We start from the raw sequence: 27,432 nt of genomic DNA, 5'->3' as shown, positions 1-27,432 counted from the left end.
TCCCTTGTTGTCTTTTCTTTTTTCTACAAATTACACTTTAAATTATGTCATAATGTTTATAGTAGTTATTCACACAGTACATTTTGCATGTTTTTTGCTCATTTTTTTTATGTCTTTGAAGAACAGTGTTGAATAAAGATGCTGGTCCTGCATAAACAAACACACACACAAACACACACAGGAAATGTGTATGCATATAATTCACAGATAATATTATATATTGTACAGTATATAAAATATACCCGGTAAACTGACTATACACAATAGGCCCTAATACACGCAATAATCACACATACAACGACAAATAAATGAACAAAACATACAGTATATACAGACAATATACACTAGAATCATTATACCCAGTATGTAAGCAATAACCACACATACAAGGACAATAATTTACAGAAAATATGCAATATACTGTCGCTGTCCAATGAAAAACATGCATCTCCAGCACAGCAACTTTACAGTAGGGATATAAACCCTCATAACTGTCAATGGAGGTCAGTGTAAAAACAGTTTATTTCAGGTCATTTTGGAGATTTTCTATTGGTCCGCTTTTCAAGAAACGTGTTTCTGTGTTAAAATTATGTAGTAAAGTAAAATTCAATAAAAATGGAGATACTTGTTTTTCACTGAACAGTGATAATATACAGTATACCCACATACAAGCTATAGACAGACATACAAGAATAATAATAAACAGAAAATAAACAAAACATACAGTATATACAGACAATATACACTATATACAATATACATTAATATACAAAATATACATTATACCCAGTATATAAACAATAATCTATACTAAACTACACAAAGACAATAATATAAAATATATATATACATATGACATATGCAGTGTACTAAGTATACAAGCAATAAACAGACATACAAGGACAATAGTATACAGAAAATGTACATGTTATTTACATGTACAATTAACATATGCAATAAACCATCACTGTCCAATGAAAATCTCCAAAAACAGCAACTTTACAGGAGAGAGGAAACATTCTTAGCTTTCAATGGAAGTCAATGTAAAGTTTATTTCAGGTAACTGTCCTTGTTTAGTTGTATGTACATTATCTGTATATTATTGTCCTTATATAGTTTGATTATTGATTGTATACTATATACTTATGCACCCAAAAAAAAAAAATATATATATATATAATTGAAAAGTTACTTTATATTAGTAATTTGGTTCAAAATGTGAAACTCATGTATTATATAGACATATTACAAACAGAATTATCTATTTTATTAAGTGTTTATTTCTTAGTGTTGATGATTATGGCTTGCAGCTAAATGAAAACCAAATGAAAATTTGAATGTTATAAAAGACCAATTGGTATTTTTGGCATTGGGGCAGTGTGCTCACAAGTCCTGCTAGAAAATGAAATCTGCATCTCTAGAAAAGTTGTCAGCTGAGGTAAGCATAAGAAAGATCAGACAGTGTGTAATACATCTATATAATATAAGAGTTATACATTTTTTAACTGAATAACTGAAATAAAGTAACTTGTCAATAATATTCCAATTTTTTTAGATGCACTGGTTTATATAGTATACAAGCAATAATCAGACTATACAAGGACAATGATATACAGATAATATAGGACAATGAAAAACAGAAAATATACATGTATTTCTCTGACATTATACAAAATTTGTATATAACAATATGTATACAGTATATTTTACAGACTGTATATAGTATACAAGCAATAATCAGACTATATAAGGGCAATCATGTACACAGAACACACATGTTATTTACAGGAAAGATGCAGTGTTTACAGTATACAAGCAATAAGCCAACTATACATGGAAAAAGTAAACAGACAATGTACAGTTTAGAAGCGATAAGCTGACTATACAATACTGTACAGAAAATGCATAGAAAATACATATAATTTACAGACAATAATCAACATACACAATACAATATACAAGCATACAAGCATTCAGTGGAGATCAATCAATCAATCAATTAATTAACCTTTATTTTGACTCAGAAGTACATTGTTGGGCAACCCTCATTTTCAAGCTAGCCGAGCAATTACAAAAACAGGGATTGACATAACAAAGAAAATATTAGCTTAATTTAATTATTTTAAAATAACAGTAAATAAAATTAAAAATAGAAAAAAATAGAATTAGAATAAAAAAAATTATATTAATAATTTTAATAAAACTTTCATTGATAAGAAATTAAGATCAAAAGAAGATAAGATGAATACAACAAAAATGTGTTAAAACTATCTAAGCTAAAACTAACCTTTACATAATACAATAAAAAATACTGATAAATAAATGAACTAAAAAAATAAAAGCATTAATAAAAAAATAATAGTAATAATAATAAAAGAAAATCCAAATAGGTTAAAAAGCAATAATACAAAACTATTAAAAATATTAATAATAAAATAAGCAAAGAAATAAAAAGACAATAAATAACTTAAGATAATTACTCAAATAATGGAAAAAAGTTAGGCATTTATAACTTTATAATGTATAAAATGTATATAAAACTTATATAATGTATAAAATGTATATAAACCTTTGTTTAAGATCAAAAGAGGATAAGATTAATACAACAAAAAATAGTTAACATTAAGCTAAAACTAACTTTTACATGATACAATAAAAAATACAAATAAATAAATGGACTAAAAAACAATAATAATAGTAATAATAATAAAAGAAAATCAAAATAGTTTAAAAAGCAATAATACACAACAAAAGAAATAAAAAAAAGAAATAAAATAAAGAAAAAGAAAATAAAGAACTTAAGAGAAGAACTAAAATAATAAAAAAATAAAAGTTAAACATGAATAACTTTATAATGTATATAATGTTCCGGTTCATGAGATGCCTTCAGAACCTGAACAGACACTCGTTCAGAGCCCACTCAGGACCCCCTGTTCCTGGTCCTGGTCCAGCAGGCCAGCCTCATGCAGCCTCTCGGTAACCCCGGCTGACCTGAGCGCAGGCCCTGAAACCGCAGCGAGCAGGAGAGCAGATTATCCTGCTCTGGACAGGGTCGGAGGAGAGCGGTGGGGTATTGACCAGGAGAGGACCACCCATGGAGTGTCCAGTGGGGCGTGAGATGGGCCGATATACATGCTTACGGAGCATGGCAGATTCTCTTACTCTCACCAGGATAAACCCACACACTACAGGCCTTTCTTCAGCACGGGCCGGAGATTAGGGGCTGAAACACATGTCCTGCGGTCAGCCCTCCCGCCGGCCCTCCTTCAGGACAGACCCTCTACCTGCGAGATTGCTCTTCTTACACTGTGAAAAATAAAGTGACCAATAGAACCGAGAAGGCTTCTTTGGAGCGATGCCAAAGAAGAGTTCGAGCTCCTTTTGATGGGCAGAGAAGACTTTAAATAGACGAATTCTATCAGAAATACAGTTAATGTATATAATTGTAAATAAGGGCTGTAAAGAGCCTTTTATAAGATAATAAAATATAAATAAAACGGTTTGGTATCATTAAAAAAGAAGGCTTATTTATAAAGTGTTTATAAATACTTTACAAAGGATCTTATTAATGGTTATGAACCATTAATAAGCAGTTATAACACATAAATAAAAAGGACAAAAGTGGCCTGCTGTGTATCAAATAGCGATTCCACATTCATGTATTCATTTATACAGTCAAGACTTAATATTTTTAAGTAAACTTTGTGACATTTTACTGCATTATTCACTCATTCACCTTTGTATTAAATTCTGGTTAAATGTAATGTTTTAAATGTTTTCTCTTTGAACAAAAACAGCAGTTTGTTTAATCTGATATTATTGAGCAATATATATATAAAAGTTATTTTTAATTATTTTTATAAAATGTTTTTTTTTATAAAAACAAAAAACGATATAAGTTCAGAACTCACACACGCAACATGACTGCAGTGTTTTAAAGGAACTGGGAGCTGAATGGGCAGATATCCAGACCAGTGGAAGTGGATAAAAGATATTGAAGGACAGTCCTTTTAAAGCAAAGTCACTTCTAAACTAAATAAATCAGTCCAGAATCTGAAGTCTTGTAATGTAAACTGCTATTAAAAAAATTATCATTTTACTTAATCAGTATTAATCAGAAGCACATCTTATCTAAACGGTGTGGCTGCATTATTTACACAGATACAAATATTGTTATCAGCTTATTCTCAGCAATGGGTGATAATGCAGCACTCAGGGCTTGGGTTCAAGTCCCTATCTGTATATATCGGTATAATAATAATAATAAATATAAATATAATAATAATTATTATAATATTATAAACATCAAGAAACATTAACCTCCTGAGACCCCTTTTCCTCATATGGCAGAAAAATAACATTTCTATATTTATACTTAATATTTTAAAATGTCGACCCTTCGTCCACATATGGAGACCCTGTCCATACCATCTAATGATCACATGACAAAATTTTACACTTCAAATGATTGAAAACAAGAGGAAGGGAATCCCAGTCAAAGGTTTCTACAGCCAGTACAGACAGAGGCATGGGCCACATAAACTTTCTCATTGAATTTAATGTGAGAAACAAGTTTATTTACTTGTAGAAAGATACCATTTTGTTTTTTGGACTAATTGTGTCATTCTGATCCTTTTTCTAAAGTAAAAGTCCTACTAATTCCAAATTAAATCCCTAATTAAAAATGCACACCAACCAAAAGTCCAGGTCTCAGGAAAAAAAAAAAAATCAGATTGGTTCGGAAGGCAAAATCTGAATCAGGTTCTTAAAAAAAGAACATTTCATCAGACCGAACCCCACTCTCAATGACTTCCTTTAAACCACTTAGTTATTCTGGAATTGTGACAAATAGGTGGAAAAGCCTTTTATCCCTTGTTTTAACCACTCTAGCAGGTTCGGCTTTCACTGTTTCTTCGTTTTCTTTGAGGGAAGGAGGAAGACGTCTCACAAATGAGGAGCCTTTTGTTGGTGTAGAGGTTTAACTCACAGTAATGATGTCAGGAAACACACAGCTGTGCTGTACAGTGACACAGTAACAATAACAAATAGCACAGTATTGTTTTAACAAGAACCAATTTGTGGGATTTGTTGATGTATGAAATGCTCACAGTGACAGATCTGCTTACCGAGTCTTCAGGGCTGCAAGGCTGGGAGGCTGGGAGGCTACGTGTGGGGAGGTTTTGCTGCTGCAAATATCAGATTGTCCTAATCACACACACACATTTGCAAATGTCATGTAAAACAACACACACACACTACACTTTACTTCAATTCGAGCTTCATACTGTAGATGCTGGCATGGACTCAACAAGACCTCTGAAGGTGTCCTGTAGGTATCTGGCACCAAGACTAACTAACATTAGCTGCAGATCCTTTAGATTGTCCTGTAGATTGTGAGTTGGGACCTCCATGAGCATCAAGGATTAGAGCTATTGTTAGGTGCTCATGACCTTTGGTTGTCCTTCTTCGGAGAACGTCTGGTAAGTAATACGTACTGATCACTGTATACTGTATTAGGAATGACCCACATAACCTGGCTGATGTTTTGGAGATCTCTGACTTTCCAGATCTCTATATCCATCACAGTTTGCTTCTCATCACCTTGTAACAAGTAACATTTCATCATAATCACGTCACATACAGCTATGCCATGACTTTTTTTTTTGCATGTCTGTAAATGTATGTGTACTATATATTGTCGCTGTCCAATAAAAACAAGTATTTCCAAAATGGCAACTTTACAGGAGAGAGATAAAACCTTCTTAAAGGAGAACTCTGGTGTAGAATGGACTTTTGCTGTAGTAAAACATGATAAAAAAAGTACCTACCTTTGATGGATAGCACACCTCCGTTCTCCCACAGCGCCAAACACCCTTCAGACTGGGTGACACAGGGCATAATTAGCACCGATAAATCGTTTTTTCCACTATTATTCAGTAGCTCCACACCTCCTTGCTGGAATCTAAAAAAAAAGCCCTGACATTTAAAACAAGGCATTAATAACTTAAAAAGTGCACAAGAAGCTTATTAAAACCCACTGTCTACATCCTATAACGCTAGCTTCAGCTCCGAGTGCCGCCATTACTGAACTGAAAATAACAAAGACATACAGTACAGGCCAAAAGTTTGGACACACCTTCTCTTTTTCAGTGCGTTTTCTTCATTTTTACTATGAATGGACACACTCTGTGGTGGCGCTCTCTCCCCACATCACTAAAGGGTGATGTCCACAGCACAGGGCGTCTGTGAGCTAATGTATCAGAACCGAGTCGCTGTGCTTTCCTCCGAGCGCGCTGTGATGCTGCTCGGCAATGCTGCATCAGCAGCTCGAAAAGAAACGGTGGCTGACTTCACATGTATTGAAGGAAGCATGTGCTAGTCTTCACCCTCCTGGTGTGTTGGGGCATCACTAGTGATAGGTGGAGTCCTAATGAGTGGGTCGGGTAATTGGCCGTGTAAATTGGGGAGAAAATGGGAAAAATTATGAAAAAAAAAATCGGTAACAGAGCACCCCACTAAATGTCAGAGTTTTTTGGTTTGTTTAACAGTTATAAGTTCTAACATGATTCATTATGTGTTCCTTCGCAGTCTAAATGACTTCAGTATTAATTTACAATGTAGGAAAAAGATTAGTTTCTACTTATAGAACAAATGTTTGTTGAATGCTGAAGGTGGGCCCGGCCTCTGTGTGTGTGTGAACGTGTGTGTTTGTGTGTGTGTGTATGGAGGAGAGTGTATGGAGGGGTCCGGACAGGAGGAGCAGGAGGTGGGGGTCGCTGTGGGATAAAGGGAGACTGGGGGGGGGGAGCAGGGCTGTGAACTTGAAGTGCAGTTTGTCATGCTAACCGTGCTGCTGCTATTGAATACACACACAGGGTGCAGGGGATTCACAGGACCCCGGCCTTTCTCATGCAAAGGCGGCCCTGTGCTCAAATCCCTGCATGTCTCTAAATGGGCCTGAATTCAGCGCCGCGCTGCTCTACACTCGGCTGAGGAGCTCTGCAGAGCGTGACAGAGTTACATGTCATTAGAGTAAAGCTGTGCCTTACAGGCTTACCGTAAGCCTGCCCATGTGTGTGTGTGTGTGTGTGTGTGTGTGTGTGTGTGTGTGTGATTGTGAGTGCATCTGGTGTAAAAGATTATTAAACAGTCATATAATCACCATGCAAAACCTTTACGGCTTCTGATGTCACTTTTCAGACCTCTCCAAGCTCCGCCCACAAATGTGTTCTTTCATAGCAACTGTTTCCAGGTCAGACAAGCCTTTACAGAACTTTTTTTTTTCTTTACAGAAATCTATTTGAATAATTATAAGGGAATGTAGTAAATACATGACTTGCAAAAGCATTAATTAACCCTTGAACTATTTTTTTTAATTTATTTTAATACTTACAGCCACAAAATAATATGTATTTTATTACGATTTTAAGTGATATACCAACACAAAGTAGCATATAATTGCAACGTGAAAAGGTATTTCAAAATCCCTAAATAAAATTCATTGCAATCCACTGTCTTTAGAATCACTTAATAGAGTGCAGCTCTAGTAGATTTATATATATATAAACACCTGTTCTGTGAAGACCTGGTTTGTTACAGAACACTAGTGAACAAACCACACAGTGAAAACCAAGGAACTGACCAGACAGATCAAAGATGAGGTTAAGGAGAATTTTTTAAGCAGAGTTAAGTTTTAAAAAAACATACTGGGTCCCAACAGCCAAGAGGCCCATGGTCACTCTGGAGGAGCTGCAGAAATCCACAGCTCAGGTGGGAGAATCTGTCAACAGGACAACTATAAGTTGTGCGCTCTACAAATCTCGACTTTATGGGTATAAGAGTGGCTAGAAAAAAATTTTGTTGAAAGAAAGACATAAAAGTTTTCCACAAGACATGTATGGGACAGAGCAAACATGTGAAAGAAGGGACTATGGTCAGACTAGGTCTAAAGTTGTCAAAAACAATTATTACATACATGCTGCATGCATGCATGTTCAGGGGATTTTCTTAGAGGGATATAATGCTGCCTGCAAGTCATCCTTACAAATTTAAGTTGGACTTTAAATATGATGTGGTAACGAACAACATGTGAAAATGTTTTTTTTGTTTTTTTTTTACTTCTGTTCTTCTCTTTTTCCAACAGAGATCAAATATATAAAACAAGCTAAAAAAAGTGTTTTTTATTGACACGCCCACAAATTGGAGGCCTTCAAGTGCACTCATTTCCTAAATACAGAATTTCTGACATGACTTGAAGGCACAGAATACCATACTAGATTAAAAGATCAACCATTATTTAATATTTCAGCTAAAAGAGTAATTTCCAAAACATGCATGCATATAGTGTATATGATTGATGTCCAAAGAAAAACAGGCATCTCTATTTTTGTTGATTTTTATTACACTACATAATTTAAACACACAGACTGTCTCTTACAATCTGTCTAAATTTTTTTGATAAATTTTCTTGACCAACAGAAATTCTTTACAAAATGACCAGAAATACATGTCATTTTTCTTTGACTTTCATTGAAAGTTGAGAAGGTTTTATCTCTCTCCTGTAAAGTTGCTGTTTTGGAGATACTTGTTTTTCGCTTTTCAGACCTTTTCTGCAAGCTCCGCCCACTTTTGTGTGTCTTTTAAAAATATTTTTATTTGAAGCATATAAAGGACATGACACAGAATACCATACTAGATCAAAGGATCAACCTTTATTTTATATTTCAGCTAAAAGAGTAATTTCCCAAACATGTGTGTATATAGTGTATATGGTTGCTATCCAAAGAAAAACAGGTATCTCTATTTTTGTTAATTTTTAGTTTACTACATAATTTAAACACACACAAACTGTCTCTTACAATCTGTCTAAATGTATTAATACATTTTCTTGACCAACAGAAATTCTCCCCAAAATGAATCCCCGAAATAAATTACATTTTTCTTTGACTTCCATGGAAAATTGAGAAGGTTATATCTCTCTCCTGTAAAGTTGCTGTTTTTTTGGACATGCATGTTTTTCATTGGACAGCGAGGATATGGATTTTCTTTTCCATCTAAACAAGGCCGTGTGCTTAGGCATATTTATGTTTATTACTGACGTCCACTATGACTGCATTAGCTATAAAAACCCTGATGCATGTCCCACTTTGCTTTTTTTCCTCCTTTTTATCTACCCCTTGCTATCTGGCCTCTTATTAATGAAATTGGAGGCTCCTTTTTTTGCTGCCTTCATCTGAATGGCGTCTTCGGCAGGGCAGGCCATTTCTTCTTAATGCATTCAGTGTAATCACTGCTTGCCTTGAAATAAAAAAGGGCATATTTCAGACGCAGCACAGGGAGCACTTGCTAAAAGCTGGCATTGTCTATAATCTTTGAATTTTCAAGGGACAGGGCCGGATGGAGTGGGGAGGGGTCCGTCAATTATGTGTCATTTATTTTCAAATCGTATGGAACGGGGGTCTGGAAGAATGCAGCCCACCTATAGCCGGAACAATAGTACAGAAGGGCAGCGGCTCTGGGATTGGCTGAGGGCCGGGCCCAGGCCGCATGCTGTCTCTAATGGCCGCTCCAGTAATGCACTGACCCCCGGCACTTTTACTGCGCCGCCGGCCGATAAGCACCAATATGCTCTATCTTATAAAATTAACGAGAGTGCAGAAAGGCAGGCCTGAAAGTGGGGTGGAGAGGGAGGAAGAGAGGGGGACTGGCAGCCAAGTGTGTGAAAATACGGCCCGAATAAAAGGAAGGAATTTCCCCCCTCAGATAGGAAATGATTGTCTTGTGAGCTTTTCTCATTTTATCTCCCTTTTATTATTTTATTTGTCTTTTTTTTTGCCCGCTCTTTACAAGGCGCTTTATGTTGGCCCGTAATGTCGTCCAGGCCATTTAAAGCAGATAAATTTATGAAGGGTGACTGTAGCAGGTTCCTACAGCAGGTCTTCTTCAGCAGATCCCACACCTGAGCTCGTTCACAGTCCACTCAGCTTCGTTCAGTCTCTGAAAGACTAGAAAAAGCACAGAGCTGTGAAAAAGCCTTTTCCTGTGTTTACTACTGATCATAAAACGCTTTATAAGTTCTTTATTTCAGTGTTTGCACTGTTCAAGAGTCTTTAGTGCACAAGTGTTTTAAAGAGAAGATAGAAGTTGATGGTAGTTTGGAAATAAAAGCTGCCCTGTGTAAAAAGTGTGTAACATTCTACTTTTGTACATTTGATTGTTTTGCTCACAAATTCTTCCTTATTCATTGTAAATACTCTGTACTTCTATACACATATATCTAAGCAATTAACTCTCTATACAGTACCAGCACATTCTTGGTATTTTCACAGAGTCACGTAAAATAGATTTCTCAGCATCTTAAAGGAGTTCATGGAGGTGCTGAACAATAGTTGCTGCTTTTCCTAAAGCTGAAGCTCCAGCTCGTCCCAAATCACCTCAAATCTCCATCTCAGTTGATCAGGTTTAGATCAGGGGATTAATGTGAAGGACAAACACTTTTTTTTTACTGTTTACAACATAATTCCATATGTGCCCCTTAACTATTTTAATGTCTTAAATATTAATCTACAATGTAAAAGAAAGAAATAACAGATTTGAAAAAGTGTTTTATCTGTGTAGTAAGTTTTTATTAGCTCAGTAAAACACCAGCATTACAATAATTTTCCTTAAAATATCTCCTAATCTCTCCTCATCTGAGTTTAATAGAGTTATTTCTATTTTTTTTTTTTATCATATCAACACCTGGTTGGGTAAATTGGTAAATTTGGTAAATCAGGTGAGCTGCTAATGGAACTGAACATATACAAATGCTGGCTGAGGACTCACAGGTATAACATACTTAGATAAAAATGAGAATTCCTTGCTATGTTTTACTGTATATATGTTTACTTGCATCGGTTTAAATCATATCTGGTGCTTTATTTCAGGTAAAAACACTCATATTGATGAGATAAATGGATTAGTGTAATTTGCTTTGGTGCGTTAAACCTTTGAACAGTACTGTATATGATCAGTAGAGCTGATTAGATAAATAATGGGTGTCGAAACAAGGAGGTAGTGGTAATGTTATGCTTGTTTGGTGTACATTTTAAAAAGGACTCGCTGATCACTGACAAGCCAGGCAGGCAACAAAAAAAAACAACCAACTCACCAAATGATAACGGAACTTTAATTTTATATTAATTAATTTTACGCTTTTTTTAAAAATAAAATGTAGAGTATTCAGAGTTGAAATAAAATGAGTTTTATCTTTTTTCTTTTTGGAAGGCCCTGCCTCTGCTTTCCTGCCTATGCTTTTTTTTTTTTTTGACAAAAATTGACAGTAACAATATCACAAGAAATTGCACAAAATCAAAAACATTTCATATCATATTACAATAAGTATTAATATTGCCTCCGCCATGATCTGCTTTCTCTCACTCTCTGAACAAATCCCGTCCGGGAGGGGGGAAAAACACTGCCCGCCCACACTAAAAACTGATTGGCTGTCTCACAGACTCTTTGCAGAGAACAGGCCAATCAGAACCCTCTCTGTTTTCTCTCTCTCCTTCCCACACGCGATTAGAGAAAAAAAGTCTGTGGCCTGTGTGCGCGTTTGGGGCACTCGTTCTGAATTCCGGGAGATTATATGTGACTCGCGGGCATCAGGGAGCCACTGCCGAAATGCTGGAGACTCGCACAGCTTCAGGGAGACTTGGATTGTCTGAAATATTGATTTCTGAGCTCCTCCTTATGTTATGTTAAAAAATAAACATTCACATAAATGTATGTAAACTTGTTTTCTTTGCAAAATTTGACGTCTGAAAGCACTTCATGTTTTTTTATTATTTTGATCATTTCACATTTTCTTTTAGGAATTTGGCATAAATGTTGTCAGTAGTTTAATAGAATAAAACAACAGTGTTAGGTTTACTCAAACATATACCTTTAAATAGTAAAACTAGCAGTGAAATCTGATTTATTAGGACATTTATTCTTCACACTGACCTCCTCTCCTCTCGTTCCCACACAGTCAGTGGACAGCAGCAATGCGGTGTGTTTATGTGGGTGGCTGGGTCTGAGGCCTGTGTAGTAAATTATTCATGCATCATTTAAATACATGCAAATGGGGTTTGGTAGTCTTCGGGAGGAGGCTGTGTACCTATGGCAACCGCACCTCCTCCTCAGAGAGGCCCACTGCTTTCTTCTCACAGCCAAACTCACACTCTGGACATGCTCTCGAGGTTCAGAGCGAGAAGAACACACTCTTCTCCAGACTCCAGACTGCCAGCAGCCTCCTGAACACACACACACACACACACACACACACACACACACACACACACACACTGAACTCAGTAAATAACTGGGCACAGTTATGGGTCAATATCAATACAATGTGCCTTTTGTGTCAACTGCATAGTGTGTACATTTAATTTATTAACATTTATTCAAAATTTAGCTATTTTGACTATTTTGAAATATTATTTTAATTACAAGTAAACACCCTCACTATGCACAGTCCTTACATTTATTTGAGTGTATTCTCATGTTATATAGAGTTAATTTCAGGTAAACACTCTCACTGACCCCTGACTTTATATTTATTTGTGTTTTTTATAAATAATAATAATACATTTTATTTGTTGCCGCCTTACATCCAAGAAAACCGGTGTACATACAGTACATAGATCAAGTAGTAAACATTTAAAGCAAAGAAGCAGTAGCAATTAAATAAAGGTAAAATAAAATGTGTGAAGTAAAAACAAGATAAAGTAAATACAGAAATGATTAAAATAAGTTAAAATACAACAATCATTGTGAGTAAGAGTTGTTTTATATTTATATAAAACGTGCTGTACAATACAGAAGGACGATCAATTAAATATATAAGACTAAACAACAAATAAGATATAAGATAAGTAAATAAAAGTAGCATCAGCAAACAAGATTCAGATTAACCCAGATCTACAGATAAGTCATTAGAACTTACTAAAAACATTTAAAGGCCTGAGAGTACAAGTAGATTTTTAGATTAAATGTTACATATCGTTTACAGATAGACACGCTTTCTGATCACTGACTTTATGTTTATTTGAGTTTATTTTTAGGTTATATATCGTTTACATGTACACACTTTCTGATCACTGACTTTATGTTTATTTGAGTTCATTTTATGTTATATATCGTTTACAGGAAGACACGTTTTCTGATCACTGACTTTATGTTTATTTGAGTTCATTTTATGTTATATATCGTTTACAGGTAGACACGTTTTCTGATGACTGACTTTATGTTTATTTGAGTTCATTTCTGATGTTATATATCGTTTACAGGTAGACACGCTTTCTGATGACTGACTTTATGTTTATTTGAGTTCATTTTCATGTTATATATCGTTCACAGATCGTTTACAGGTAGACACGCTTTCTAAACACTAACTTTATGTTTATTTGAGTTCATTTTGATGTTATATATCGTTTACAGGTAGACACGCTTTCTGATCACTGACTTTATGTTTATTTGAGTTTATTTTGATGCTATATATCGTTTACAGATCGTTTACCGGTAGACACGCTTTTTGATCACTGAATTTATGTTTATTTGCGTTTATTTTGATGTTATATATCGTTCACAGATCGTTTACAGGTAGACACACTCACTTACCCTTATTTTATGTTACATTTACATTTTTACAGGCCAAAACACGAATAGTTTTTTGTGTTTTTTATGTGAATAAAAGAGAAATAAAGGGAAGCATTAGTTTAAATCTATTGAGAGAGTTCAGGAGTTCCACTATCAGAAGGTCAAGTTCAGGGCAGCGCGAGATCAGGATCAGAATAACCTCCAGACTCTGTATAGCTCCGCCCCCTGCTGGCGCTGCCTGTACCACCCCACACTCCACTGACTGCACTTTCACACAGAGAACTGAGGGATTATATGAGTTTACCTCAGTTTTAGGATGGTATCAGTGGTACTGCTGAAGAAATTAACATTAGTCCTTATTTAACAGCCCGTTAAAGTCGCGCTCACTGGAAGAACTGGAAAGTTTATTTTATCAGCGTTCAATAGTTGATCATTTGTCGCCACCTTGCGGTTCAGCCTCTGTACTGCAGAAAAGCGCGTTTACAGAAAACTAAAGAGTGAATGAAAAAAGTCTGAGAGATTAGAGTCTGAGAAATAACTAAAATTCTACCTACAACTATAAAACCGCATACATAAAATAATAAACATGGATGGCATGAATCAATCCATTAATAATGGAGCTATTATCTAATATGTATGATATGCACTGTGGACTAATTTATTGTTCCATGATTTTATTTTGTGAGCTAACTTAGCAAAGCTCTGTCTGCTTTTTTTATTTTTTTATTTTTATTTTTATAGCATCTATAACAGTCTTCTTTAAATAATGATGTTCATTCTTTGAGAATAAAATAAACATATAGTATTTTGTTTTTGGCCAGTGAATGACAATGATGCGTATACGAAAAGTTGTAACCCTTTTACTTTGGCCCTGAATTAAACAGATTTTTATTTTTGCATATACAAAAATCAAATAGCAAAGCATCTACATTAATAATATTACAATATTATAATCTCAATATTACAACACATTCTCTATAACAGTCATAACTTCATCCAAAGAATATCATATAACATTTTAAAAAAATAACCAAAAGCAAAAAAGGAGAGGATGTTTTTTATCAGGGCTGCAGTACTGTCTGGATAAGATGAATAGTTATTTTATGTAGATAAATAAAAAAATGTTATTTAGCTATTTTCATTCAAATATTATTTTAACTACAAGTAAACACTCTCAATAACTACTGACTTTATATTTATTTGGATGTAGTCTAATATTATATAGAGTTAATAACAGGTAGACACTCTCACTCTTCATGCTTAATTGTGTTTTTTATGTAAATGTTTCATATAAAAACACTCACGGATGACTTACTCTAGGTTTATTTGCTTTTTTTTATATAAAGTTATATAGATTTTTACAGGAAGACACTCTTACTGACCCCTTTTGTTATTTGGGTTTAGTCTAATGAAATATACACAAAATTACACCTAGACACACTCATTGACTTTAATTTAAAATGCATTCTGGTTTATTCTGATTTAAAAGCAAAAAATATAAAATGTGTATACATGTAAAAGAAAAACAGCTAAAATACATTTGTCAAATTATCTTGCTCCCCATTTTCGCAAATGAAAAAATCTTTCCACAAATTTGCCCCTCTAAATCTTAATGAAAATTGAGCTCTACAAGAGAGAAATTTAGGGAGATAAAAATCTAAAGATTGATGAATTTCTTTTGTGTGTTTAAATACTTGTTATAAGCCTTCTACTAGTTTGTTCCCTGAACATTTGCTTTGCTGCAGTTCAACATTACACCGCAAGGTGGAGCCAAAAGATTAACTATTAACCGCTTATACGATAAACTTTGTGGTTCTCTTACTGAAGTTAATATGAGCGTGTTCCTACATGTAAAGTCAGTTTTTTTAGCAGCATTATATAAAGATCGGATTGGTCATGTTGTCTGAGACCAGACACCCTAAAAATCTGGAACCACCACCATTCCTGGTTCTCTGTAGCCCAAGTAAGGACCCTGCTGAAAAGCACAGAACACCCAGTTAAAGCAGGTGAATGTGGTGGGAATTCTGTTTCACCAACGTAGGTTCTCATCTACGTATTAGTCAGTTTTGCCTGCTGGACAAGCCTTTAAACTACAATGAACATTAAATTTAACTCAGACCAACTATGCAGGTTCCAGAAAAATCTGATCTTAAAGAGCCACTAACTCCTAAAACACATTTTTTCCAGTGATAGCTAAAATACGTTCTTTTATAGTAATGAAACATACCAGTCCTGCTTTTTTTATAAACACTTTCCAGCCGATAAAATTGCTTTTATTGTGGTAATTTCCACCTCTGCAGCGCCCTCTCAGGTTCAAATCTGCTATAGGTGTAGATGATGAATCTGTGTACTTTGATAGGCAGACACATCACAATATGCAGATCAGTCAATCATTAATACCGTCCCTCTACTGAAGTCCAATTACCTGTATCTCACCAGTATCAGAAGCACACTGCTACTGCTGCAGCTCAGCCAAACAGCTCTCCCTCCTGCCCCGCCTCTAAACCTATACATCACCCAGTGCCCCTCCCAAACTACCCCTCTCATTTTTTTTTTGCCTTTTTCAAATTTGTGCTCCTTCAAGCTCAGCAGGGGAATCTTTGTCATGTCAGACTCCACATAGTCATTGGATGTGGTCAATTAAAAAAAAACTCAATTAAAACAGCCTGTTTGAGTCATTATCAGAATACTGTGCTATTTGGCCCTCATAACTAAGTTTTTAATTAGTTAAACTATTTATAATATTCATTAGACTTCAGAGTACACATAAATACATTTTTTACAGGTTATTCACTTTTACAGGTTGATCACAATATGCAGCAAGTGTTTTCAGTCCCTTGCTAAAAAAACAGTATGAAAGTTATTATGTCACTGATATTAATTGCTACTTTTCTAAAGGGATTCAGGATGCACAGAGAATTTTTGGAAATGTTTAAAAAGTTTACTATTTTTATCAAAATAGTTAAAAAAGTAATTTAAAATCCCTACATTATTTTAAAAAATAATCTACAAAATGTAACCTTTGTGAAGAATATATTGCCTAAATCTTGATGAAGGTATTGTTATACACACAGATGTTTGTATAAAATTTAAACAACTATGCTTCTGTTACAAAGGGCACGTTATTTTAATATTAACTCTTATAATGATTTCAAATGCTGCACTTCATTATTTTTGGAGGCAAAACTTACAGACCTGGCTGATACTCAACCAGTAACTTTACGCATTTGCTTACTTATTCACACTCGCTCACTAGCTCTCTATCTCGCGTTTTTAAACTGTGCTTTAATCTGTAACCTAAAGGTGTTTATATTAATGGACAGTTAGGCAGAACTTTACACTGGGTTTCTAGACTGAATGATTTGTGATCAGTGATCATGTAGTACCTAAACCTGCCAGCAGGTGTCAGTAAATTCGCTCCTTTAGCTCGAAGTTTTATAAACGCTAGGTAGAGCCTAGAGTTTGGTTCTTGCTGCTGGAGTTCCCCTTAACAGTTCAGAATTTCTCGGATATTACACACTTCATCTGAACCTATAAGGAGCCCCTCCCCTTTCTTATTCTCCTCCTCTTCTTCTTCTTTACTGTCGTCTACTTCTTCTTCTATTTCTCCTCCAACGTCGTCTTCACCAACTTTTCTTCTGCCTCAGTTTCCTCTTCTTCTTCTTCCTTCTCTATTTTTTTCTCATTCAGTTTTTTTGTTCCTTGTCATCTTATTCCTCCTCTTCTTCTTCATCCTTCTCTTCTTTTCTTGTTTCTTGTCATATTCTACCTCCTCTTCTCCCTTTTTCTGTTTCTTGTCATGTGTTCCTCCTCTTCTTCTTCCTGGCCATGATTGTATTGATGGTCGCCCACCATGGTCATGATGGTTAGGTCTATACTGGCTGATCACACTGGCAATGCTAGTCAGCAGCATGGTCGTGATGATTATACTTACCTTCCAGTGAGGTCATGCTCCCTGACCATCTGGATGACCGGTGTGGCCAAGCTGGTGACCGGGATGGCCAGTCTGGTAATACTGGTCCGTCAGCTTGTTTTTAATGGTCAACCACTTTGGTCATGTTTGTTAACTGTTTTGGTCAGGCTGGCCATGGCATGATAGTTGACCATATGAATCAATGACACGATGTGTCAATGTTTATAAACCATCAAACTCACGGCAGCATGCCCTAAAACTGGTCAAGAAGCCATCCATCTAGGTCTGATCTATCATAAACAAAGCTAGATTAAACAGATTTACCTGGTCACCCTGTTTCCCAGCAGAGTTTATAATAATCCCTGTTTTAAAGAGTCTTTATTAAAGATGTGAAAGCTACATTCAGTATCACTGGCTGCAATAACACTGAATACTAATCCTCGGTTTAAACAGTCCAGATTAACATACGGTATATGAGCGTCTGGCTGGTCAGGGTCAGTATTCAGTCCAGATTAGAGGATGTGAAGACTGCTCCACTGCGCATGCGCACTGCTGTGTCCGCGGCTCATTCGGAACCGGAGCGGCGGAGCGGAGGATCTCCGGGACTCCTCTTACCGACACGGGCTACTACAGCACGCCTCACGCGCCGAGCTCGCAGGAACGGCGTCGAGTCTCTCCACCTCTCGGTAAGTCCGCACTCGGGGCTTTGTTTCGGGGGTTTTGCGGCACTTTAACGAAATTGAAGTTCTTCACAAGTTGGAGCTCGAGCCGAGCTAACGCTAAGCTAAAGCTAACAGACGGAGCGCAGAGAAAGCGGCTAGTTAGCTAACTGGGCTAGCTTAGCCTCCGCGGTGCGTCGGTTTACTCTTTAATTAGCCATACTTGAGGAAATCGATCATAATATCGGTTATAAATCACCAGTTACTTATATATTTGTTGTATTTCAACGTTATCAGCCTTTCCGGAGCGAAACCGGAGAACTTTAGAGTGTGAGCCGCTCTAAAAGTGGGATTAATTAATCGGTCTTTTATCCGCCTCATTAGAGAGCCGTGCTAAGCTTAGCTAAGTTAGCTGTTTTTGACTGAACATTGTCCGTCTGTCCGTCTGCGCTCAGCCTGATTAGCTAGCCGCGCAGAGCTAACGTTAACCTAGCCATCCTACCTGGCTGCTCCTCACAGGAGTTAAGTTAGCTACTTGGCTAATAAACACTCTCAGGATAAGTGCAGGTTAATAAACTAAAGTATAACTGTTAGTTAGTTAAAACCGTTTCATACGAAATGAGGGAAAAGACAGTCTGAGGTAAACATCACAGCCCACATTTCAAAAAGTTCACCGGTCTTTTCTCCGGACAGCTAGGCTAGCCATTGGTAGCTCATACCCGCCACTCACAGGATTTTTTTTTTTACATTCCGGGAGCTTAAAGTTCCTCAGAGTATCGAAACTTCCCTGAAATGATTATAAATCTTCTCCAAGTCGTATAATTTATTGATTTTTATATGCTGAGTATGTTTTAATGTTAATTATTTTTTATATAGAAGTAGTGATATCCTACCACAGGAAGAGATCACCTCAGAATACATGTAGGTTGGCTTAGTATTTAAATAAATATATTGTACTATTTTAAACAACGCGTATTATCTCATGTAATAAGATAAGATAGTATCTCAAAGCACTGACTTAATCTAAATAATGATAATAAAATCGTAATTCACTAATGGTAACCACACACGATTATGTATAAGTATTGGAAACTCATCTATTATTAGGCTCTAAAAGCTTAGTCCCAGTTCTGAATTTTATTTTATGTTGAATATGTCTTAGTAATGACTCGTTATCACAATATAAGTTACAATAAGATATCATCTTAGAATACAAGTAGATAGTATTTAAAAACATTGACTTAATATTGTATCTCTAAATATTGTACTTTTTTAAGGAAAAGACTTTTACCTCATAATAAATAGTGTCTCTGAGCATTAACTAAATGATAATGTCTCAAAGTAATGTGTGTATGTATATATATGTATGTACATGGATAGATAGATAGATAGAATGTGTAAAAGCTCAGCTCTTGATTCCCTTTTTAATTGACAATTTAAATGACTGTTATATAGTATGTCCGGTAACCTCAATGGGTTAAAAAAAAAAGATTTGTATTAAGATTCTCATTGCTATTGGAAACTATTTATTACATTTATTCTTTTTAAATTCATAAAGGGTCAGTTTCACTGACAAGGATTAAGCGAATTAATTAAATAATGAATTAATTAAGCTTATGCATAGACTATAATTGTGTAATCCAAGAAAAACTCAGCCGTTTAGCGTTCACTTAAAATCCAAAAGGGTCATTTGTTATAAACATCTCCAAAAGCAATTGGTTTTATCATGAAAGAAAACTGTTCAGGCCGAAATGTTATTGTTTTTAGCTGTTTATATAAAAGAAAATAGTGAGAAAATAGGTTCCCCCAGAATTGTGGATTAACACTGATTTCAGCACTATACAGATTGTATTCAGCAAAAATGTGGGAAAAACCCTCCTAAACATACTCCCAGTTCAAATGGCTCTAGGTATGTAGGAGGGTTATGATGGGAAGCTCTTAGACTTTACATAGCAGGATCTTCACAGCTGCCAGTCTGTTCTTTATCACTGTTAAACTGAGCTGGAGTGTCATAAACACAGAAACACACACAAAGTGGGGTAGTGTTGTACAGATCGCACAGGATGAAGAGGATTATTGGGTTTATTCTGCCCCAAACCACTTCCAGCTGATTTGTAAATATAAGAGAGATGTTGGTTGAGGTACAGTTGTTGTAATGTTCTTGTAATGTCTTTGTAATGTTCTTTGCTACATTTACAGCGTTTATCTGACTACTAGGAGTCCTTACTTGAGATTCATGTTACACACTGTAGAATTAGAAAGAGTCCCATCCAAAATGTGTAGTGGTGAGGTTGACTGTCTTATGAATTGAAGATTATATCTTTGGTTTAAATACAAAAAATCCTCCCTAAAGCAGCATCACTAGATAGCACCCTCGGAAGAAAGGGTCTGATCCCTAGCTCAGATACAGTAGCCAACAGATGCCATTGCTGGCCTTCATCACAGTGGCAGTGATGCTGTCTGTCTGTACTCTTATCAGGTTCTGAATGCTGAGGTGAGGCGGTGTGATTAATTTGCAATCCTTAGGCAGTAGTGTCAGTGTCTTTGTCCATTCGGACAAACTATGCATCAAATCAGAGAGCTCTAATTACTCTCTTTGGAATGACAGTTTGTCAGCATTCCTTCTATAGAAGTGGTAATTTAAGATATTCTAAAGATAAATAAGACATGACACTCTTTTTGCAGGTTTGATGTGTTCATTGTGTTTCTCACCCGGTCTTGGTGTTTACTTCTTTGCAGATGTTTTATGGTGTGGAGTGTGCTTTGCAGTTACTTAGTCATTGTTTTTGGTCGGTTTATGACTGAGGTAAAGATCAGAAATGTGTGAAGGAAGAGGGCTTTGAAATCAGTTATTAGGCAGTTATTTTTTGAAGGTGTACTCGGTTTCTCTGACCATTCCAAAGATGTTTTACTTGCCGAAACTTTTGTAAAAAAAGCATATTTGCATTGCCAGAGTCCACATAAGATCACTACTAGAAATGTTTTTTGAGTAGAGCGAACCTTCTTCAAGTTTGTGTTGCTGTATAGTTGGTGTAAGCATTTTTGTTTTGATTTCCAAGGCCACTGTTTAATAGTCGTAAGTCAGTGGAGTTTATTTTTCCCCTCATCTTTTTTCTTATTCTTGGGTGGATTTGCATAAAAATATTGCCAGACCTGCTTGTTTTCCAACGACTCTTATAAGTGGGGCAGGACAGGTGTTGCAGCACAGACACTTGGCACCCCTTGGCGAATAGGAGGGGACGTGTCTCTTTGAATCTCACGGAGAGCCGTGGACTTGCCTGCAGAGCAATGATGTACTCCATGAGAGAACCACTGAAGAGTAATACATCCCGACAGGCATGACTTTGCTGGCTAAAGATCCAGTGAATGACAGTTTAGTGTAGTAGGTTCAGTATTGTTGATGTGGTCTGTCTTACAGGTGGTTATTTTATAAAGTTCTTGCTAATTTAAGTTGTATAAGTGAGGTCTGATTGGGGTAATGAGAAATGAGGTAAGTAACTGATGACTAATGATTGGTCTGTGTTGATTATTTTTTTTTTTTTGCATGTTAAAACGGAATGTTGATTTTTTTTTACTTGCATTAAGTCCATGGTCAAAGATAACTAGTCCACTGGGTGCCTTCTATCCGAGTAGGGTTTGCTTAGATCACACTTAAAAGAAGTAAAGTTGTTCTAGATGTTTATGAAGTTTATCCTGACTGGTATTGTATATTCTGTCATATTAACAGACCTTTGTAGTACATATTGATATTTGTAGACAAAGCTTCATAGTGGTGGGCAATCATAATATCTTGCTATGTTTATTATGCTAGATTACATTCAGTATTTGTTTTTCTGAGTACACTCAAAGAAGAACAAGGGTCAAATAAGTAGGAAGTTATTGATGATTAGTTGGATTTAGTTCAGCACAGTTTGAGAGACATTAAGATCCTGTTTAGAACTGGTCACTTAATGTGATTTTTTTTTATCTGGATTTTGACCATGTTCATGTACGCAGATTGATTTCTGTTTAATCAGACTGTAATCCGATTGCTCTGTGGGGGCATATGCAAATTAGCTTGCTGGTGGAAATTATTTGGTGTTTTGATTGTACTAGGAGGAAATTGGCATTTTTAATGGGTCTTGGAGAGATGATGCCTTTTTGATTTTTTGATTTTGGATTTTTTGTGTCGCACGAGTAGGGATGTGCTAGTCTTCACCCTGCTTGTGTTGTGGCATCACCAGTGTTATATAGGGTATATTTGGCTCACTAGCCGCTGAATGGGTGGGACAGTTGGCCTAAATAATCCAAATACTGTTTTGTGCAAAATTTCATGAGACAGGACCTGTATTGTGTCCCATGACTTTTGCCATGTCCCGTAGACGCAAAAGATTACTGCATTGTCCTGCATAGTATGCATGTTGGACCTCCTGTATTGAATATGAAGAGTCTCTTGTCTGTCCATGTGGAGCAGGTGTCATAATTATTACCACTCACTGTGCTGTCCACTGTGGGGGTAATGCGTCTTACAATAGAACACCTCACACCTTTACATATTGTAGTCCCATGATTTTTGCCATATTTGTGTTTAACGGTTAAACTGAGGCAAATTAGCAATTATATGTTAGCCCAATTTGAGTCATTAAGAGCTTTATTTTATTATTTATTTCTTTAATTTATTTTTTATGTATTATTTATAATAATGCTGTGTATCCAGATCTTGCTGAACATTGACATGTACTAATGCAAGTACTGGTAAACTCAGCATGAGTTAGCCTGAAAAAAAAGGTCTGTTTAGAGCCTGATCTGAGTGAATGCTCTGATACCATACTTAAGGCATCAAAGATGGAGTCCTGTTATAAACAGGAAACTAGAAATTGACGCATGGCTTCAGCAGCTGGGTGAGAGAGCTTTGTCTTCCACCTCCACTTCCTGTCAGCACATAGCAAGTCCTTGAGGACTGTTGATTCCTCTTGTCACTCTTGGCAGTACATTTTGGGTCAAAGTGTAGTCTGATCAACTGATGACTAGATGGTTGAGGAAGTTAAAAACACCTCAAATGACCAGGCATCAGTTGTGACCTGGTCTGTCAGTGTAGTTATAATAAATATAAATGATGTATGTAATGTTAAATGGTACATGTTGTGGAGTATTTTTTATTTTGCTGGAAAACTTTTTTTTTTTTATCTTATGGTAACGTTGTTTGTGAAAACTATGGATGATAACATTCCATTTATTCCGCAGTCTACATGATCAGACTGGTTGGAGCTAATGGGCAAGGCAAATTTCTATTAGTCAAAAACAAAATCCCCAATACTAGACAGTTGAACACTAGAGATAAATAGCTTGGACTGGTGAATCTGGATTTCTGCTGATGAGTCAGAAAATGGCACAAACAGTTTGAATCCATGGACCCAACCTGCTTTGGGGCAATAATCCAGAGTGGTTGAGATGACGTAACAGTGAAAGGAATTGGCACACTTTGGGACCACAATAATTCCACAATAACGTTCTTTGAATATGAACTTGATATTGAGTTGAGTGCTCTGCAGTGCCATTTGCAATCACCAGATTTGAATAGTAGACTACTTTGTGATGTGAAGGAAGATTATTGGGATTGACCAGAATCTGTGGACTTTTAACATAGAATGTAACATGTTTCACAGATTCCAGACCAATTTTCAGATGTTTTCAAACCAAAGTAAGTCCTACCTAGTATTAGTGTAGTGTTACTAATGAAGTACTTTCTAAGTGTACACAAATGTTAAATGTAGTGCATCATCATAGAATTTGAGTTGTTTAAGGAAAAATGTCAAACATTTAAGAATGATTTCAAACTCTGTGATGGAGTCGTGGAGTTCTGGAAGATGCTCATTTTGGAGAATTTCTGGAAAGAACGTGACAACAGCTTCCACTGTGTAATAGAACTGAACTTTGCTGACAGGGCAACTCTGGAACTCTCTGTGTGCTGCAGTGACATGAATGCACAACCTAGGTATTCACTCAGGAGGGCACAACTTCTGTCTCTCAGAAATGGGGACAAAGCACTAATTGTGACATTTGTGTTTGTGGGTGTGAGCTTCAACAGTCTTTGTTTTCTCGTATTCTGAGGAATTTCTTGTATATGTTAAATGCGTAAAAACGTACAAAGCGCACTGTCATGTTGGCTTACCTGCCCTTTGGTCTAAAATGGACAGAGAAGGGCAACTGCTAATGAATTGTGAATGGGAAATGCTAAAATGAGCATTTCTAGGTTTCACTAGTCACTGTGCGACATTCAGCTGCAAAGCACATGAGCTACGCTCCTACTAAATTTTTAAGTCCACCATCTGTCAAACCAGAAACTCTGATTTTAGTTGGTGTGCCAGTTTGTGTAGTTTCTTACCTGTAAGCAAGTAAGTGCTTACATGTTCTGTGTCCGCTGTCTAACTTAGTAAAGGGCAGTTTGGTCATGTATTTCTGTGTATTTACGTTTTTACACTTTCTTACACTTGCATATCACACTTGTGATGTTGCGCTTCATCTCTTGCCTTTACTAGTACCTGTGAAGTAGTGACTGACTGTCCTGATCTGTTCTCCACCTTTGCATCCCTTGTTTAAAACGTTTGAATATTATGCCCATTTCTATATATGAACTCTGGAGAAGGTTTAAAGAATTAAGTCAAAACCTTACACTGTATGCAAGAGTGGTCAGTGCATCAGAGATTAAAACGTGAAGCCAAAATGTTTCTTTTGCACTATGGAAGCAAAAGCCCCAGAAAGAAAGATTTCATTTAAAAATACACACCCTCTATTTTTGTTTTGTTTTATCCATTCCATTGGAACTGTTCTCCTCCATTGGTTTTCTTCACAATTAACATACTTTATAGGAGATAATTTGTGATAATTTATTGGTGTGCGAGTGGTGAATTGATTGCCAGCTTTGGGCATGATGATAGATAGCTACATGGTGGACATGCAGGTTTTTCAAGATGATAAACACTATATACCAAACTGGCAACCTTGGTGTGCAGTGGATTGATTTACCACTGTGTTGTAATCTCCTTTAGTTGTTTCTGCTGCTGTGCATGCTCCCAATGTAGAGATGGGGAGGGCTTGCCTCTAAGGAATATGGGTGCGTTTAGGCGGTCACATTGCCTCACCTTCTGCTTTTCTTGCACATGCTCCAGTTGTCCTCCAATTTTCCAAACACAATGGCTGGATTCAAGACTTCTCAATAGAATGTTCAATGTTCTATACAGTGTATGGATCAGACATAACATGTAGCTGCCCTTTTAATCAAGCCCCATGCAGCAGGGTAAAGTATGTGTAATGTTTAGTACAATTGATATGGACATGCTCACACACAAAGATCTCCTTCATGTAATATTTGGAAAAGTCCTGGGTTACCGTGTCTGTGTGAAAGGTTGCTTTTGTGGTACTAACTATCACTGCCCCAGAAGTTTTTTTCAATGGCAGGAAATCAGTAAAGAGCCTAACACTTTTTCTGTAAAGTATATAACTGGGAAGGATGGTATAAAAGATATTGGCATTAGGTATAGGCAGTATGGTAATGATATATGAAACTATTCTAATCATAACGTTGGTAGTTTTGTTGTTTCAGAACTGAACAACTGTGTGTTTCTTTAAAACTCAGTGAGTGGTACAGGTCTACATTTTGGCCAGCTATCAGAAGGACACAAGTTTGAATCCTAATGAAGTCAGAAATGAATAGACACTCTCACACCTGCTTTTATTGCATACTAATCGAGGTTTCTTTATTTTTGTGTGTGTGTGTTTTGACAGGTGTGAATGCTCTACCACTACTTGAGTGTGCACCAAACATCTGGATTGTAGTCTGGCAAAATTCACAGTTCTCTGTGTATTTCCAAGTAAACCTTGGTTAAATTAGCTGCATTTTTTTTTCTAAAGGTCTGTACCAAATAAGGGGCAAGGTTTTCTATTCTATTAGCTGTGCTATGGCTGTATTTTCTTCAGAATCTGCTTGTTTTTATTTGTACTCTATAGCAAAGCATTTGATTTACTGAAAAAGTGGAGATCTGACTAATTTAGTTAAAACTAATGTAAAATTAAACCAATCCATTATAAAGTGTCTGGAAGCCAATGTGAAAGTAATAGTGCTTGTATCTTTGCCAAATTCCTTAACAATCATTAAACAGCAGCATGTTGAATTTGCTGAACTATAGAACTAACTAAACATAATGGAACATAACATAATATAACAATAGAACAAATACTCACAATACTGGATGTGACAACAGAAAGAGTAACAGTTTTTTTTTTAATGTAGACAAAAACAAATCAGTCATAACATTACAACCACTTCTAGGTGAAGTAAATAACATTCGTGAGTTGGTGCCAGCAAGACATATAACAGGGAAGATATACACTGATATGCCAAAAGTCATAAAGTCATGGGATATAAGTGAATTGATCTTGAAGTTTTACCTTAGGAGATGGCTGAGGAATGTCATAGCCCACATTTTAGCATGTTTTGAGGTGTTATTTTGTCGGTGAGTTTTAACATTAGCCAGTGTAATAATGGTAAGACAATGTGTGTTAGCAGCTTAAGATATGGAGCGTCCCATTCATCATTCCTCAGTCCACAATGTCTTGGTGTACTGGGAAATTGTAACAGAAGGCATTTCAACTGACAATGGGCAGTGCAAAGAATTTTTATGATGACCCTAACAGGTGATTTCTGGTTAGAAGTGTTCATGTGAACAGATTAGCAATTCCCAGAAATCACATCCACATTTAATGCACAGGCCAGTTCTTTAACTTCCATGGGGGAAAAGTGATGCTGATGCTCATAGAGACCTGACCCCACAACTTTACTAGTCTTTTTACCAGAGACCACAGGATGCCTTCAGAGGTCTTTTGGTGTCCATGGCTCAACAGGTCAAAGATGATTTGTCTACACATTGTGGACTTTTGTAATGTAGGCAGGCGATGTTGCAGCATTAACAAGTTGAATCATATCAAGCTATCCCCTTTCCCATCAGGCAGTGTGATAGGGAGGGTGTCAGTTGCATTCCAGTTTAAAACAATGTCATTTTTGACACAGAATTGGTTAGTGCTCATAGTTTAGCTTGAGCCTTTCATGATTTGATCAGTTTCTCTAGAATCCAGGCCTTCACAGAAAGACCTGCTCTTCAGACCAACTGCTTATGACTGCCATCAGCTGATTAGTTCAGTTCAGGATCCGGATTATGATGGAAAATGTCCTGATGGATTTGTCCAGAGATTGAAGATTTA

General features: G+C 36.2%; 1 protein-coding gene across 4 annotated transcripts in view; it reads left to right on the top strand.

Annotated features, from left to right (window-relative positions):
• Positions 1-18,068: 18,068 nt before the first annotated feature.
• gatad2ab (GATA zinc finger domain containing 2Ab) overlaps positions 18,069-27,432 on the top strand; it is a 33,140-nt gene continuing 23,776 nt past the window's right edge. For 3 of the 4 annotated variants that reach the window (XM_022669602.2, XM_022669601.2, XM_049465512.1), the window contains exon 1: positions 18,094-18,222. The gene's annotated coding sequence lies outside the window, so the exon portion shown is untranslated. Of the gene's footprint in view, positions 18,223-27,432 lie in introns of all 4 variants that reach the window. The other variant, XM_049465513.1, reaches the window with a different exon arrangement.

Source organism: Astyanax mexicanus, chromosome 16 (genome assembly GCF_023375975.1).
Source record: "Astyanax mexicanus isolate ESR-SI-001 chromosome 16, AstMex3_surface, whole genome shotgun sequence".
Classification (NCBI taxonomy): Eukaryota; Metazoa; Chordata; class Actinopteri; order Characiformes; family Acestrorhamphidae; genus Astyanax; species Astyanax mexicanus.
Note: the sequence above shows the minus strand (reverse complement) of the source record. Positions and strands in the feature narration are given on the sequence as shown.